This window comes from Tamandua tetradactyla, chromosome 9 (genome assembly GCF_023851605.1).
Source record: "Tamandua tetradactyla isolate mTamTet1 chromosome 9, mTamTet1.pri, whole genome shotgun sequence".
Classification (NCBI taxonomy): domain Eukaryota; kingdom Metazoa; phylum Chordata; class Mammalia; order Pilosa; family Myrmecophagidae; genus Tamandua; species Tamandua tetradactyla.
In genome coordinates, this window is record NC_135335.1 from 17,197,037 (window position 1) to 17,209,210 (window position 12,174).

A 12,174-nucleotide genomic window follows, 5' to 3' on the forward strand; every position below is an offset into this window, starting at 1 on the left:
AATTCACAAGGGCAAGGGTACAGGGTTGGATTAGTGATAATTGATTTGGTTATTTCTTACACCTCTAATGTGGTGAAGTTTATAATACAAGTAAATGTCAAATTAATTGAAGAATCAAATTTTCTTTGACAAATGGAAGGAACTAAGTGCTTAATGAAAAATAAAATGAACTGATATAAAAGGGAACTGAAATGCTAAAGAACAATCCATGAATATGTATGTGATAAATAAATGTAGCCAATACATTTAGATAATGTAGTTAATTAAAAAGGTAGTGACCTCAATGATAGGCAACAATAAGTTACTATTGGACTTCAAGTACTAGAGAATAGATCCTGTGATTATGTTTTATCATAGATGTGTATGTGAATGTGTGTCCTTTATTACCAGCCAGACTGCTGCATTGTTTCTTCTTTCCAAATTTGGTATATACAAACTCAACCAAGTAACACATACCCCTATATTACTCTACTACTACTTTGTCCTTCTTTAACCAATAGCACTGTTTCCAAAATATATATTAAATTCTATATTTACCACCAGAACATTATAGTATTTAAATACCTAAAGCATCAGATGTAAATGAATCCAGTCTAACTATAATTTTTATGATTGGAAATGATATGAAGATATACTACAGCATTCCCCCATTTACAGTATCAAGTCCTGGACTGATTCTCAGTAATACTGAGTATCCCCATGGTTGAGATGATTCTTCAATAGTCCATTACTTAGACCTCACCCTATTAAGGAACTCCTGGCCCTTGGACAAAGTATCCTTCAGTGCGCCTTTCATGGTTTCATTCCATAGACTGAAGATGAAGGCATTCAAGAGAGGTGTGATGACACTGGAGAGGATAAAGAGGATCTTGTTGAGATGCAGGCTGCTCTTCTGGGAGGGATGGACATAGACAAAGATGGGGATCCCATAGCCCATGGAGACCACAGTAAAGTGAGAGGCACAAGTGGCAAAGGCTTTGCATTGACCTTGGCCTAATGGTATCTTCAGAATGGTGGAAATGATGTAAGCATAGGAGACCACTGTGAGTGAGAAGGAGCTGATGAGTAGGACAAGGGAGCTGTTGAAATTCAACAACTCAATGGCACATATATCAGCACAGGCCAAGTGGAGGAGTGGGGCACTGTCACAGAAAAAATGATCAATCTCATTGGGGCCACAGTATTGCAGTCCTGCTTTAAGGATGGTAGATGGTAGGATGAGGAGGAAGCTGCCTACCCAGGAGAGGATGGCAATGCGGGCACAGAGTGTGCTGGTCATAATTTTGGATACTGAAGGGAGCTGCAAATGGCCACATAATGGTCATAGGACATGACAGCAAAAAGGATAAACTCAGTGCACCCAGACAGGAAGAAGAAATAGGATTGGATGAAGCATTCACTAAATGAGATCCTATTCCTTTCTGACAGGAAGCCTGCCAGCATCTTGGGAACAACACAGGTGGTGGTTAAAATTTCACCGAAAGAGAGATTGCTGAGGAAGAAGTACATGGGTGAGTGAAGCCTGAAATCCACAAGGATCAGGGTTATGATAAGGGTGTTTCCAAGTACTGTCACCAAATAAGTCAATAAAAAAATTAAAAACCAGAGGTACTCTAGTGCTTGAGAGGTAGGTATCCCAATTAGAAAGATATCTTGTACCATAGTCCAATTCTCTCTCTCCATGCTAGGTGGGAAATCTATTCTCTTAGGAGAACCAAAAAAAAAAAATAAGTTAGATATATTATTCAGTAAAACAAGATTTTCAAAGATAAAGGGAATTGGACACTCTTATTCATTCTATTTCTACCAAGAATAAATTGTATGACTGAAAATATGGCTCTGTTTAATTTTTCTTATAACTTTCCAGATAAGAATATATGAACTTCAGTGTTCTCAATTATAATGATATATAAAAACACCCTCATTGCCTTTACACACTTATTTTTAACCCCAACATTCTTATTTTTACCAAAAATGTAAAAAAGACAGTAAGTAAAATTTCCATATATATATATATATAATTATTGGTGCAAATGCATTGTAAGCAATTAATATATTTTGTTTTATAAATTGTTATTGAATTTCATAGGTGATTTTTTTTTCTTTTAAGTGAACTGGCATGCATCAATATTTAATATATTATCCAATTAACACAAAGCCTTAATTAAATCTTCAAGGCACAGATTAATTGGTCTATACAACTTTACCTCTATTTTTTATCTATTTAGAGTAGAGAGTACACTGTAAAAAATACCCCTTGCTGGAATGTAGAGATCACAATTAATTTACATTTCATTCTTTAGATACTAAAAGCAGTCATCCCTACAGAATTTAAATTTTTACTAATATTTTTGTTAATGTTTATTGTAGTCAATGTAGATTAATCTTATTAAATAGAACTTTTAAATGATAAAATAATAAATAGCTAAAGGAAATAGTTATGCAATGGATTAAATTTTGAAAAGTCTTATTATTTAGAGAATGAATTCTAGAGCAATCCAATAGCGTTTTGTTGATTATTTCACCATGTGTCCATAAATTTGTGTGGTTGCAGTAGATATTAATTTCTTGCCTTAGCCACAATGTATGTTACAATACTTCTCTACTTATGTAAATTAGTGCCAGAGTTGGACTCACTTTATATAATTAAAGTAAATTGACAGCGTACAGAGAAAACTCTGAATGTGAAAGTGCTGTGAATAGATTTGTCATATTAAATGAAGAATTTAAAAATAGCATGTGATTTAAGAGGACAGGAAAACCTCAAAGAAAATCCCCAAGCCAAAATAAATACAGGAAAATCAAATTAACAATTTAAAAAAAAGAAAAAACAAGTAAAGAATCATACTACTAAAACTAGTATATCAATTATATTTGTAAAAAATAGTAGCAGTTAGTCAAGTATAACATTCAGAATGAAATAAATATAAAATTTTACTGTATGAAATTTGTATGAACCATATATAAATATAATGGATCAAAAAGTTTAAAAAAGCATTGATACATATATGTTAAAATATAGGGAGTAATATATAATAATGAAAAAATAATCTGACATTCTCTATGTTTAATAATCAAAACATCAGAGAGTGAAAAATATTAAGAAAAACATGGATATTATAAATAATTGAAGCATTTGTAATAAAATTATGGAAATACATGGAATATCAAAATTGAGCTTGTTAAGTGAATCAGTAGAACATAAGATTCTACTCCTGGATTTTAAATCCTTATCTCAAAAATACTTCAGAATTCATGCAAAATCCATTTGTATATATTGTAATTCCAATCAAGTACCAGTATGATCTCTATTTTCTGCAATAGATCAAAGTAAATTAAATAAAATTCTGAACAATAACTATTATGATTTTAAAATCTACCAACATTGGTTATATACTATTAAACTACAGCAACTTGGGTCAACAATCCAAAAACTCATGGACATTTGTTCTTTTAATAGAGGTGAAAATTGTAAGGAAGAAAATTTCAAATTACAGAATGAAGTTCCAGTAGAGTCTACCCTGCCTAAAGAAGTACATGTAAAATGGAAAGAAGAGACTAGGCTCTCAAATACTGTTGCACTCTCAAATGATGTTATAATTAGAGTACTGCATGGTATTAGGTAAGGGTTCAGCATAGGGGATGAAGGGAAGAGGAAAGAGAGGGAGAGAGAGATTTTTCAGGGAATATGCAAAAAATAAAAACTGTAGACATAAGGCCATTGAATGATGGTTAAGGAAAGTGATGAGAAAATACTGAATACTACAGAAACCAAACCATGTGTTGGTGTTTTCAAGCAAATTTGGTGAGATTCTATGCGTTATTAAATTGTAAATATAAATTCTTTAAGGCTTATTTAAACAAAATGTTTAAATGAAATCTAGTTGAGTGGACAAGATTGCCCAACTTTCCCCAGCATCTATCCTTCAAATAGTTCTCAGACATTTGCTATGGGTCAAGGCCAAGGCCATCTTTTCTTCAGGAGTAACATCTAGATGCAATTTAGTAAATATTCCTGTAGACCTCTGGTCTCCTTTTCTAGGGTATGTGACTTTTTCCTTAACAATCCCAAGCCTTGCTTGACAAGGTATCTCCTTCGTCTGGTATAATTTCCTACACTGAGGAAAAAGGAAGAGAATGTCATGACTTTGATCCATTTTTCTTTCCTGTGGGATCAGGCTTCAGAGCTGAGAAGATGGGATTTGCATAGTAACTGCAGAGCCATATCCCTTCTGAGGTTGGGGTGCAGTCAAACTAACACAGGTAAATTACAGCACAAACCTGGAAGAAGGCTTCACTGAGAAAAACAAGACTTTTAAATTAGCACAGGACCCCTCAGGGGCAACTTTTACTAATGGAATAAAAGCAAACTTGTTTTTACTCATTCTGCACATTTTGCCTTGTAAACTCATTAATATAACTATTCCATAGAGATACCAATACATGTAGAGAACTTTACTTTCCCAGGAGAATTTTTTAAAGTGCTGGGCCAAGGAGTTTCAAATAATGTGAACATATTTTTCTGAACTGTTTATAGAGCTGCAGAAGATATACATGTATATTATGTATTTGTGTATGTATGTATGTGTATTTATAACCTACAATTATGCTACCTCAGAACTTCAGCTAGCTATGCTTCAGAGATTGGGAAACTATTGCTCACTTATAGAGGGTAACTAGAATGAATGTACAAAACTATTTCAAAAACTGAAGTGCTTACATGTGAAATTAAGAAAAAATAAATAATTAGGTATGAGAAATAGCAGAAGTATATAAATTAAAACTTTGAGAAAAAATTACTCAGAGGTGCAATATTTTAAGTTCTATGGTAATTACCATTAATTTTTTTATGATACACATATAACTTGCTAATAATTATTATATGTATTTGTATTCCCTGTTTAACCCTTGATGTCATATCAGTTTTCTATATGACAAAACATTTCATTGCAACTTTTTTCACTCTTCTACTACCAAGCACTGATGATGATGACAGAAATATTCTTACCCTACAGGTTTTGTGTGATTTTATGTAAATCAAGAAAAAAAAAGTGCCACCTAAGGTAATACAAGACATCACTAGCAGATATATTGCCTAAGAAAAATATGACCAGTTGATAAGTAGCTTGAGTGAACTGGCAGTTCATTAGGATGTGAAAGATAGTAGCATTTGAACATGTGAATGTAGTAGGAGAGAAAGGTACTTGATGGAGAAAAGAAGTAATTATAATTAGAAGGCAGCAATAGTGAAAACATTTATAATAAGAAACACCCAAAAATGTAGAATTAAGACAAAAGTTAGTAGAGACTAATTCTTTAGTCTTCTTTCATAACAATGATATGTGTAAAGCAAAATCATAGTGAAAACATTTAGAATAAGAAATACCCCAAGAGCGGGCCACGAGGCTCACCAGACAGATTTCTCTTCTGCCATGTGGGGGACCCAGGTTTGATTCTTGGTGCCTGTCCATGCAAAAGAAAAAAAAAAAGCAAACCCGGAAATGTAGAATTAAGACAAAAGTTAGTAGAGACTAATTCTTTAATGCTCTTTCATGACAATGATATGTGCAAAGCAAAATCAATACTGTGTATAAATAAATAAATTACCTCTGTGTTCAATTAAAATCAGCAAAACAATAATTTTGTATCACTGTTCTATTCATAGAATTACAAAATTTTCTGTACTTTAAAATTAAGACAGTATTTATTGAAATTTGTATATATGGCCCAGTTTGACATAGACTCCTGATTTATTCCTGTTATTCCCCTTTTTATACCAGCCTTATTACTCATGAAGAAGACTCTAATATTGTAAGTTAGCCTTATTTCTACTAGGATGTTTCCAAAAATAAGTGACTGCAATTTTTGTCATGTTTCCTAATAGTAGCAGATTTGAGAAGATTCAATTCTCATCAAACATTTCCCAATATTTTCCACAGTGTATATTTTTATCAGACATCCCCAATAATATTAACCAGAGTCACCCCTCCTCATAAAGAATTCACCAGTAATACACAGTGCCTCCATTTCACATGAGAAGCATCCTCCTTCCTTATCTGAATTGTCCCATATTATTTGTGTCCCAATTCCTCATTTCCCAAAATAATGCTAGAGTCTTCACTTCCCCCTGGAAGTTCTAAATATTTAAGTACTGTCCCCATTCCTCATCAGAACCTCCCTAATAGTATATCAGTACCCTGATTCCTCATCAGAAATTTCCCAATATTATAGTATTTCTTCCAATTTCATTGCAACTTCATTAATAAAAATGTCAGTTCTCCCATTCATCATCAGAATTTTCCCAATATTATACTAGTGGCCATTTCCTTATCTGCAATTACCTCTTCCAGTGCTATTGACTTCATTCATCATCTATACTTTCTAATATAACTTTAGTGCTTCCATTCATCATTAGAATTTTCATAATATGATAGTTCCTTATACAAGTTTCTATTTATTATGTAATTCCTCCAATTTCTGTTGGAGACTTATCATTATTAAACATATGCCATCAATCTCTATCATATATTTTCCAGTATTTCACCACTGACCCCATTACAAATCCAAATTTCTTCATTTATCAGTACCCACATTCCTCTTCAGACATTTGCTAATATTATTCCAGGACTCTTCCTCATCAGAATCTTCCCCATAAAGATTCCTCTTCAGAAGATTGTAAAAAATATGCTGCTGCTCCCATTCCTTATCAGATTTTCTCCATATGATACCAGTACCCCAGTCTGTATCAAAATTCTCTTATTTTCTGCACCCACAGTCATAATCAGAGTTCTACAAATATCACACCATTCCATTACTTACCAGAAGTTTTATCATATAATACCATTGCCCAGATATTAGTTGTATGTTTCCCAATATTAAGGCAGGCCACTTTTTTTAAATTCCAAATATTGTATTGGTATCCCCATATACTTCAGATTTTGTCCATATAACACCAGTTCCCTTATTCATCTTCAGAAGTTTTCCATTATGAAATTAACTCCACTATATCATAAGAATTTTCTCATCATATACCAGTGCCCCTATTTCTTTCTTTTTCTTTTTTTAAATGTGGTATGCTTCACGAATTTGCATGTCATCCTTGCACAGGGGCCATGCTAACCTTCTCTGTATCATTCCAATGTTGTATTTGTGCTGCTGAAGTGAGCACTCTATGCCCCTATTTCTTTAGGAAACTTCTTCTCAGAACTTTCTCAATATTATATGAACTCCCCTCATTTCTCACCAGAAGTTTCTCTGTTTGTTTTAACAGTTCCTTCCACATTCCTCTTCAAAGTGTGTCCAATCTATTACACCATTTCCTCTTTATCGATCAGGAGTTTACTCACGTGATATCAGCGTTCCTATTCTGTTTCAAAAGTTTTCCTATATTAGACAAGTGCACCCATTCATCAGTGTGTCTACTCATATAATACAAGCGACTACATTCTCTTTGAAAGATTTCCCAAATGGCATCAGAGGCCACACTCCTAAAAGATTTCTGTTATAAAGGAAAACCTTTTTACATCAGTATTTTCCCAATATTACACCAGGTTGACCATTGATCATCAGAATTTTTCTCATTGTATAATTGCCACATTTTCATCAGATGCTTTTCAATGTTATTCCAATGCCTCATTTTTATTAAGTTTTTCCATATGATTACAGTGACCCTATTTCTTAGAAGACTCCCCAAAATAGTGCAACCATTCATTTCTGGTATTCTGCCATATTATACCAATGTCTGATTTACTCATATGAAGTTTCCTAATATTATTTCAGTGACCTAATATCTCTAGTAGATTCCCTGTATTATATCAGAATCCCAATTCCTCATTGGAATATATTTCCCCAGTATTATACCAATGGCCTCATTCTTTATGAGAAATCTCAGAAGTTTCTTCTTATGTCACTAGTATCCCAGTTCTTCAGATTTCCCATATTATACAAGTGAATGGATTCCTCATGGAAATTTTGTAAAATTGTTTCATCCTCACTACATGCCTATATCCAATTCTCCTTCAAAAATCTCCCAATATTATGTGTACTGTATGTTTCTCATTGTATTTGTAGTCCAAATTTCCAAATATTAAAATGTGCCTACCAACTTCATAGAAACTTTTCTATTATTAAAACAGTATCATCCAGTCTTCAAAATATGCTTCCCAAAATTATACATATTCTTCCATGTATTATTAAATACCCAATATTAAGTCAATGCTGCAGTTTCTTTTGTGAAAATACCCAGTGTTTTATCAGAACCCTAAATCCTCACAATGAATTTTCCAGTATTATATTGATGCCTTCAGTTTTCTTCAAGAGTTCTTCAAATTATACTAGTACCCCATTCCTCATTAGTAGTTTCTCCATTAAATACCAGTGTCACATTTCTTTTCAGAAACCCGATGTTATATCACTGCCACAAATCCTCAACATAATATTTCCATATTACATAATATCACCAGTTGTTCCTATGAGGTTTCACTGCCACCATTGCTTATTTGAAAATTTGCTATATTATTCCAATGTTTACATCCATCATCAGAAATTTCCCAATATTATATCTGTACTTTCATTTGTCTTTGCAAATTTCTGAACATTATTTCATTTCTCTAAATCCTTCATCAGTAATTTGCAAATATTGCATTGGTAATCTGAATTGTCATCAGAAATAATAACTGCTGTATATGTATACTTTCTTTACAGGAAGGCTCTCAGCTTCACACTAGCAAGCATATTCTTAATTGGGAGTTTCCCCATATTGTACAAGTATAACTTCCTCGTGAGAATGTGCCCAATATTATACCTGAGTCTCCCTTCATCATTGTAAAGTTTCAAGTAACATCTTTCCTCTTTAGAATTGTCTCAAGGCTAGTTTTATTATCTTTCACTTAACAAAAGATTTCTCCTAATATAACCACACCACAGTAATTCAATAAACTTTTCCAAAATATTTTGTACATTCAATGCTCTTCAACAATTTTCCAATACCATACAATTATCCCCATTCCACATTGTCTCTTTCTATTATACTGATGATTCTATTGTGCTTCAGAATTTCCTCCAATTATATTAGTGTCCCCATTTCTCATCAGAAATTGTCCCATATTATCCCAGAGCTTACATTCATCATTGGAAATATCTTAGATAGGACAATAAATTGTGTGGCCATGAGCATGTAAGTCATTAAATGGTCATGAGGCAACTGGTAGGTCAAATATATTTGTGTACTTCCAATGCTCTAAATAGTCTGCATGAATTTAACATTTTTTGCATAACTGAGAAGCTATACACTTAACCAGGGTTGTGCTTTTCTGCTTACAAGTTTATCTATTAAAGTACTCTGCCTTAATCTTGTATAGTGTTACCATTGGTAGCTTTCTAAAGCATCAGACATTATTTTAAATTAGCAAATAAATTAAACTTTGCAAGCAACATATGCATTTACCAAATTTCATTCCATTATTGACATTTATTCTCTATGGGATTTTGTTCATTAAAAGTCTGTGTTCCAGTAATGAATCCCTAGAAATTTCCCAGTTTGCAGATTAGCAATAGATTCTTTCAATTCCCCATATCCATGTGACTTCAGTCATATTTTTATTTTTTATTTATTTATATTGTAAAAAATAACATGTACACAAAAAAGCAATAAATTTGAAAGCACACCACAACAATTAATCATAGAATGGAATTCAGAATTTGATCTGGATTATAGTTCCACAATTTTGAGTTTTTTCTTCTAGCTTTTCCAAGACACTGAAGACTAAAAGGAATATTGATATAATGATTCAGCAGTCATACTCATCTTATCTTTTCTGTTATAGCTCCACCTTCTTCTTTGACATTTCTGCCAACATTTAGGGGTATTTTGGCTATGCCCATTATAACTTTTTCATGTTGAAAGCACTGTTGATAATATAAGATATGAGATGGAACTATTTGATGTTCTGGAGAGGCTGGCCTCTCTTGTTTTCAGGGCTCATCTGGCCTAGGAACTGATCTGGAGGTTGCAGGTTTCTGAAAAGTGATCATAGTGCATGAAAACTTTCTAGAAGCTCAGATAAAATCCTAAGTGTTCTTTAATATTGGCAGGAATGGTTTTGGTTGGAATTTGGCATATGATGAGAAATAACAATATCTAGCTGAAGCTTGCATAAGGGTAGCCTCCAGAACAGTCTCATGATCTATTTGAATTCTCTAAGCCACTGATACTGTATTTATTTTTGTTAATCCCACAGTGCCAGGGCTAGGTTCATCCCTGGGAGTCATATCCCACATTGCCAGGGAGACTTTCCTTCCTATATTAAGACACAATTTTTAAAAAATGATGACTTATTTTCACTTAGAAACATTCTGCACTTTGTAAAGAAAATCAATAGCCAGCAACTACCAGGCATATGTACATAAAACACACAAAAAAAATCACGCACACACACATGTTGTTACATTTCAACAATAATAAAGCTAAAGAATTGAAATTGATGCTGCCAGTGGCCCAACTTTATGCTCATATTTTTAGTTTATTATAGTGAAATGAAAAGCTCAAATCAGCAAAAGGAAAAGATGTGTTGGGTGAAGTTCAGAAGAAAGGAGGTGCAAGGTGTCAGTTGTCCTCTCCCAGTGTAGTTGCATGGATGGGTGTAATTTATCCATTGACAATGTATAACATCAACATGTCAGAGTAGGACTAATCAGTGAACCTCACTGAAATTTTACCACAGTAAAATTTCAAAGTAATTTTATTGGTGATTAGTCACATAGGCATGCAACACAGATGTGATTGACCACAGCTATTCAGACTCCAGTTACCCCATCCCTGAGGTCAAACTGATACTGTGTGGTCCAAAGCCCCATGCATTCAAAAACAACTATTCACAAAATCGCTTTCTTATTATAAACTATCTGGAGTGACACAAGGTATACAGGTCACTGTTATTGTGCTGGTTGGACCAAGAACTCAGAGGATATTTCTCACAATCAACAGTCAGTCCTGTAGGCCTTTGGAATGTGGAGAGCTCATTATCCTTATTCTTCTGAGTTAACCTATTACTGTAGAGTTCAGCTCCACAGCTCTTGGTCTAGATTTTCTTACAGTAAAATGATCAGATTTTTTCTCAGCATCTACATTTAGTGTGTCATTATAACACATAAAGCAACAGTGTCAAAATGGATATGTTTAACATTTGAAAGATCCTGGGATGGGTAGGGATATACTTAAAGAAACAACTAACCCATCATATAAAAACATTAAGTACATTTTAATATTCAGATTAATTTGATTACTCATTTTCCTCTTGATCTACCACTATGTGAACCTTGTAATAAACTGTGAAGAATTATTCAATATGAAAATTAACTGATTGTAAGGTAAATTCAGTTTTCCCTAATGCAAGACATTTTATATCAGTATTGATCTTGAGAAGGTTTTACCCTATCTCCAACCCATTTAATCATCACTATCACTGTTATCATATGAGAATTTTTTTGCATATCTTTTTTTCCTGATTAGGGAATTTGTGGGTTTAGAGAATGATCATGCCAAAAACACAAGATTCCCATATACCATACTAATATTAGCACTTATATTATTGTTAAAAATTTGTTATAAGTGATGATAGCACATTTTTTTAATAATTGCTTTATTAACTATAGTCCATGGTTTAACTTAGGGTTCCCTATTTGTGCAATGTAGTTGTATGGAACTTTTTAAAAACTTTATTCTGTTACCATATATAAAAGCTAACATTTACTATTTTAATCACATTCAAATACATATTTCAGTGCTCTTAATTACATTTTCAATGTTATGATTTCAAAACCCCAATCCATTATCACAACACTGATATTATTCTAAATAGGATTTTTTTGTCTTTTAAGCCTTTTTACCCAGTTCCCTATCCCCATCCCATCCTCTGGTAACTTATGATTTTTATTCTTTTGTCATATGATAGTTGATTCATAGGTGTACATGTATGTATGTATATATATACACACACATGCATACATGTATATTATACTGTAACACTTATTTCAGTATGTTCATGGTGCAATTCACTTCATTGCAAAAGAAAAAACTAATATTCACAGAGGTGCTCAATATGTCTTTCAAACAGAATCAGCTATTATAACAGATATGATTACATAGAACACATATTATTGGGACAGGTATCATTG

At 33.0% G+C, this 12,174-nt stretch overlaps 1 protein-coding gene and 1 non-coding gene across 7 annotated transcripts in view; one reads left to right on the forward strand and one right to left on the reverse strand.

The window, feature by feature from the left end:
- The window catches only part of LOC143646803 (uncharacterized), a 168,994-nt gene that overhangs the window by 1,432 nt on the left and 155,388 nt on the right, over positions 1-12,174 (forward strand). For 3 of the 6 annotated variants that reach the window (XR_013157636.1, XR_013157637.1, XM_077116157.1), the window contains exon 2: positions 1,429-1,511. The exons of 1 other annotated variant lie outside the window; for it this stretch is intronic. The gene's annotated coding sequence lies outside the window, so the exon portion shown is untranslated. Of the gene's footprint in view, positions 1-811; positions 1,025-1,428; positions 1,512-12,174 lie in introns of all 6 variants that reach the window. 2 more of the 6 variants (XM_077116159.1, XM_077116158.1) reach the window with 2 other exon arrangements.
- On the reverse strand, positions 7,063-7,168 carry LOC143647447 (U6 spliceosomal RNA). The gene has a single exon (XR_013158075.1). It is a non-coding gene; the product is annotated as a U6 spliceosomal RNA (small nuclear RNA).